Source organism: Mesoplodon bidens (genome assembly GCF_964165515.1).
Source record: "Mesoplodon bidens genome assembly, chromosome: 7".
NCBI classification, from domain to species: Eukaryota; Metazoa; Chordata; class Mammalia; order Artiodactyla; family Ziphiidae; genus Mesoplodon; species Mesoplodon bidens.
In genome coordinates this window covers 14,373,225-14,379,131 of record NC_138164.1, presented here as the reverse complement: position 1 = coordinate 14,379,131, position 5,907 = coordinate 14,373,225, and positions in this window count along the sequence as shown.

The window sequence follows — 5,907 nt, the reverse complement described above, 5'->3', positions numbered from 1 at the left end:
TTCTGATAGGAAGGTGGGTGGAAAGGCCTCTAGAGGGTAGTGAGATGAGCAAAAAGCTTCAGTAAAGGAGATTAATTTTGCATGCCACCACTCTGTCCATTTTCAAATCATCTGATTTCTTTGTTGGTCTCTTTTATTCCAGTCTGATCCATGATGCTGCTGTCCCCCTGCAGTGCTGGAAACTGCTTCCCCTCACCCCACCCTGTCCACCTGGGGATCCCCCAGAAGTCAGGCACAGAGCAAGAGCCCCCTTGGACACACATCTCTGCCCACACCCTCAGCATATCTTGGTACAGCAAAGGACCTCCATTCCTGTAAGAAATCCCACAGCCCACAGGCACCGAGGAAGTCAGCAGCCCCAGCTCAGCTGCCTCTGATGCTCCCAGCATCCCAAGGTGGGAGAGACACAGCCCACTGAACAAGCCAGCTTCCAGGCTGAGGTCTCAGAAGGCATTGCTAAGCCAAGAAGGAACTTTCTACTCTACTGAATGGAAACAGATGCTCTTCTGAGAGCCCAGATCACCAAGGGCTGGAGAGAGGCATGAAAGGGTCTGAGCAAACCCTCTCCTTCCCCACCCATCCCCAAGCCCACGTGAACAAGAAACCAGTTATAATGGAGAATGAGCTGTCCTGCTGTTGGCACAAACACTGTTTCTTACTATTGTTATTATTGTTACCTCTGTGGCCACTGTTTATTAAACTGGTACATGAAGTCTTTGACATAGGCTGACTGGGCTGCTTGAAAAGAGCTGAGCTAGGACTATTGAACTATGATCTTTATTCTTTGGCCTGGGTAGGAAAAGGTCTAGGGGAGACAATTATTCTCAAAGTAGAAGAAAAGGAGACATGGGAACCAGAGCTGATGGGTGGGGGCAACAGTGAACAGCCGACTGGGGAAGCCAGGGTCAGTGAGTGTGCTTTCCACACAGGCCTTGTCCCGTTGTCTTCCTCCCCTCCTTCCTGCCCTGATATCAGCCACAGGCCAGAGATAACCTAGGACTGGGGAGAGAGAGGATTTGGGCATTCAAGGCTGACATTGAATCATGGCTCCCTAAGTGGCTGGAAAGAGGTATTGCACCTCCAAGTCCTAACTTCTACCTGGAGAACGCTGGGTGTGGTTTTTATCATTCATTTTTAAAAAGTCATTTATCACCTGCCAGGAATAAGATGGTCTCCAAGTTGGGTTCTGAGGATATTAGCATGAATAAGTTCCTGCACTCAAAATGGTCAAAGAAGTAAGCCCCATGGACTTCTCTGGCAGCTGTATGGAGGCCCAGGTATCCTGAGGACCCTCTTGCTATAGTTGGGTCAAATCCTACATAAAATATACTTGTTAATGGCTTCCTAGGTTCTTAGGAAATAACAGAAATCCTCAAAGGCCAAAAAAATCAAAATAAAGTAAAAGAAAACCGTCAGAATTGTGAGCTGAAACTAAGGTGAATATCTGGGAGCAATAGCTAACTAATATCTTGGGGTGCCCTGGGACAAAGACCTACATTAAAGCTGAGATCAGAACTAAACCCAGACTCACTGCAGGTAGGGAAGCTGAACCTGGGATTCCCACATGGAACAGAGACAATTGAATGGGGTAAATGTGGTCCCAGGTGGCAGATCTAATGAAGGAGGAAAACATCCCAAATTTAGAGCCTTGGGATTCCCAGACAGAGATCCTCCAAACATGAGCTCACAAAGATTGGCCAACATTTTAAAAAATAAAAACCACCATGGTTTTCTGTTTTCAAAAACAGAAAATAGAACCTCAAGGACTTTAGGTGTTACAATCATCTATAATAATAACTAATAGAGTATTTCTATGTACTGTACACTATTCTAAGTGCTTCGTCATGTATGGATTCACTTAATACACAAACCTATGAGATAGGTACTGTTCTTATCCCCATTTTAAAGGTAAGAAAACTGGGCTTCCCTGGTGGCGCAGTGGTTGAGAGTCCGCCTGCCGATGCAGGGGACGCGGGTTCGTGCTCCAGTCCGGGAAGATCCCACGTGCCACGGAGCAGCTAGGCCCGTGAACCATGGCCGCTGAGCCTGCGCGTCCGGAGCCTGTGCTCCGCAACGGGAGAGGCCACAACAGTGAGAGGCCCGCGTACAGCAAAAAAAAAAAAAAAAAAAAAAAACTAAGCAAAATGAGATTTAGTACCTTGCCTGAGGTTACATACTGGTAAGTTGAACGTGAGCATTCTGACTCCAGAGTTCATGCTATAAACTACCACACTATAGGGCCTCCAATATGGTAATAATTTATAAAATATTTATATAAATTAAAAATGGATATTTTTCCACATTAAATTTTTTTTAATTGTGGTAAAGTACACACAACATAAAATTTACCATCTTAACCATTATAAAGTATACAGTTTAATGGTTTTGACATTCACAGTGTTGTACATCCATCACCACCATTCATCTCCAGAATAGTTTTCACCTTGCCAAACTGACACTCTGTACCTATTAAATAATAACCCTATTTCTCCCATACCCCAGCCTCTGGCAGTCGCCATTCTACTTTCTGTCTACAAATTTGACTACTCATATAAGTGGAATCATATAGTATTTATCTTTTTGTGCCTGGCTTATTTCATTTTTCAGTTTCAGTTTTTAGCAGAAAGAGATAGGAAGACTTTAAAATATGAAATATGAAAACAAGGCTATGAATAATGGAGGCTAGAATGATAAGGTCTAATATATCCACTTAGAGCCCCAGAGAGAGAGAACAGAAAGAATGAAAGGGAAACAATATCCCAAAACTTACCAGCTGAGAATATCCAGAACCAATTAAAGGCAAAAATCCATATATACAGCATATGCCACCACAGTGTATACCCATACAACCAAGGTGGACACATTAAAGTAAATCTTCACCTAGGCATATTATAGTGAGTCTTCATAACACCAAAGATGAAAAGAAACACTTTAAAGCAGCTAGAGAGAAAATCCAGACCACTTGCAATACCACAATTGTACCACAATCAGACTAACAGCAGACTTCCCCACAGCATAAAAAAGATAGAACAGTGGAGCTGTATCTTCAGTGTGCCAAGCGATAACAGTCAACCAAGAATTGTGAACACTACAAAACTATCTTTCAAGAAAAAGAGACTTCCGGGGGAGACGGCGGAAGAGTAAGACGCGGAGATCACCTTCCTCCCCACAGATACACCAGAAATACATCTACACGTGGAACAACTCCTACAGAACACCTACTGAACGCTGGCAGAAGACCTCAGACCTCCCAAAAGGCAAGAAACTCCCCACGTACCTGGGTAGGGCAAAGCGGAGAGATTCCCGCACAGAGGATCGGTGCCGACCGGCACTCACCAGCCCGAGAGGCTTGTCTGCTCGCCCGCCGGGGCAGGCGGGGCTGGGAGCTGAGGCTCGGGCTTCGGTCGGAGCGCAGGGAAAGGACTGGGGTTGGCGGCGTGAACACAGCCTGAAGGGGCTAGTGCGCCACAGCTAGCCGGGAGGGAGTCTGTTGAAAAGTCTGGACCTAACGAAGAGGCAAGAGACTTTTTCTTCCCTCTTCGTTTCTTCCCTCTTTGGTGCGCGAGGAGAGGGGATTAAGAGCGCTGCTTAAAGGAGCTCCAGAGACAGGTGCGAGCTGCGGCTAAAAGCGCGGACCCCAGAGACGTGGGACGCTGGGGCTGCTGCTACCGCCGCCAAGAGGCCTGTGTGCGAGCGCAAGTCACTGTCCACGACCCCCTTCCGGGGAGCCTGTGCAGCCCGCCACTGCCGGGGGTCCGGCGATCCAGGGACGGCTTCCTCGGGAGAACGCACGGCGCGCCTCGGGCTGGTGCAACGTCACGGGCTCGTGCAACGTCACGCCGGCCTCTGACGCAGCAGGCTCGCCCCGCCTCCGTGCCCCTCCCTCCCCGCCCCCGGCCTGAGTGAGCCAGAGCACCCGAATCAGCGGCTCCTTTAACTCCGTCCTGTCTGAGCGAAGAACAGACGCCCTCCGGAGACCTACACGCAGAGGCGGGGCCAAACCCAAAGCTGAGACCCGGGAGCTGTGAGAACAGAGAAAGGGAAATCTCTCCCAGCAGCCTCAGAAGCAGCGGATTAAAGCTCCACAATCAACTTGATGTACCCTGCACCTGTGGAATACATGAATAGACAACGAATCATCCCAAATTGAGGAGGTGGATTTGGAGAGCAAGATTTATGATTTTTTCCCCTTTTCCTCTTTTTGTGAGTGTGTATGTGTATGCTTCTGTGTGAGATTTTGTCTGTACAGCTTTGCTTCCACCATTTGCCCTAGGGTTCTATCCGTCCGTTTTTTTTTTAATTTTTTTCTTCATAATTATTTTTTATTTTAATAACTTTATTTTATCTTACTTTATTTTATTTTACTTTATCTCCTTTCTTTCTTTCTTTCTTTCTTTCTTTCTTTCTTTCTTTCTTTCTTTCTTTCTTTCTTTCTTTCTTTCTTTCCTTCCCCCCTTAAGACAACAAATCATCCTAAATTGAGGAGGTGGACTTGGAGAGCAAGATTTATGATTTTTTTCCCCTTTTCCTCTTTTTGTGAGTGTGTATGTGTATGCTTCTGTGTGAGATTTTGTCTGTATAGCTTTGCTTTCACCATTTGTCCCAGGGTTCTATCCGTCCGTTTTTTTGTTTCTTTGTTTTTTCTTAATAATTTTTTTTTTTTTTTTTTTTTTTTTTTGCGGTACGCGGGCCTCCACTGTTGTGGCCTCTCCCGTTGTGGAGCACAGGCTCCGGACACGCAGGCCCAGCGGCCATGGCTCACGGGCCCAGCCTCTCCGGGGCATGTGGGATCTTCCAAGACCGGGGCACGAACCCATGTCCCCTGCATCGGCAGGCGGACTCCCAACCACTGCGCCACCAGGGAAGCCCAATAATTATTTTTTATTTTAATAACTTTATTATATTTTATCATACTTTATTTTATTTTACTCTCTTCTTTCTTTCTTTTTGTCCTTCCTTCCCTCCTTCCTTCCCTCCTTCCTCCCTCCCTCCCTCCCTCCCTCTTTTCTTTCTTTCTTTCTACTTCTACTAATTCTTACTTTCTACTTTTTCTCCCTTTTATTCTGAGCCGTGTGGATGAAAGGCTCTTGGTGCTGCACCCAGGAGTCAGTGCTGTGCCTCTGAGGTGGGAGAGCCAACTTCAGGACACTGGTCCACAAGAGACCTCCCAGCTCCACATAATATCAAATGGCGAAAATCTCCCAGAGATCTCCATCTCAACACCAGCACCCAGCTTCACTCAACGACCAGCAAGCTACAGTGCTGGACACCCTATGCCAAACAACTAGCAAGACAGGAACACAACACCACCCATTAGCAGAGAGGCTGCCTAAAATCATAATAAGTCCACAGACACTCCAAAACACACCACCAGACGTGGACCTGCCCACCAGAAAGACAAGATCCAGCCTCATCCACCAGAACACAGGCACTAGTCCCCTCCACCAGGAAGCCTACACAACCCACTGAACCAACCTTAGCCACTGGGGACAGACACCAAAAACAACGGGAACTACAAACCTGCAGCCTGCAAAAAGGAGACCCCCAAACACAGTAAGAAAAGCAAAATGAGAAGACAGAAAAACACACAGCAGGTGAAGGAACAAGATAAAAACCCACCAGACCTAACAAATGAAGAGGAAATAGGCAGTCTCCCTGAAAAAGAATTCAGAATAATGATAGTAAAGATGATCCAAAATCTTGGAAATATAATAGACAAAATGCAAGAAACATTTAACAAGGACCTAGAAGAACTAAAGATGAAACAAGCAATGATGAACAACACAATAAATGAAATTAAAAATAGAAGGAATCAATAGCAGAATAACTGAGGCAGAAGAACGGATAAGTGACGTGGAAGATAAAATAGTGGAAATAACTACTGCAGAGCAGAATAAAGAAAAAAGA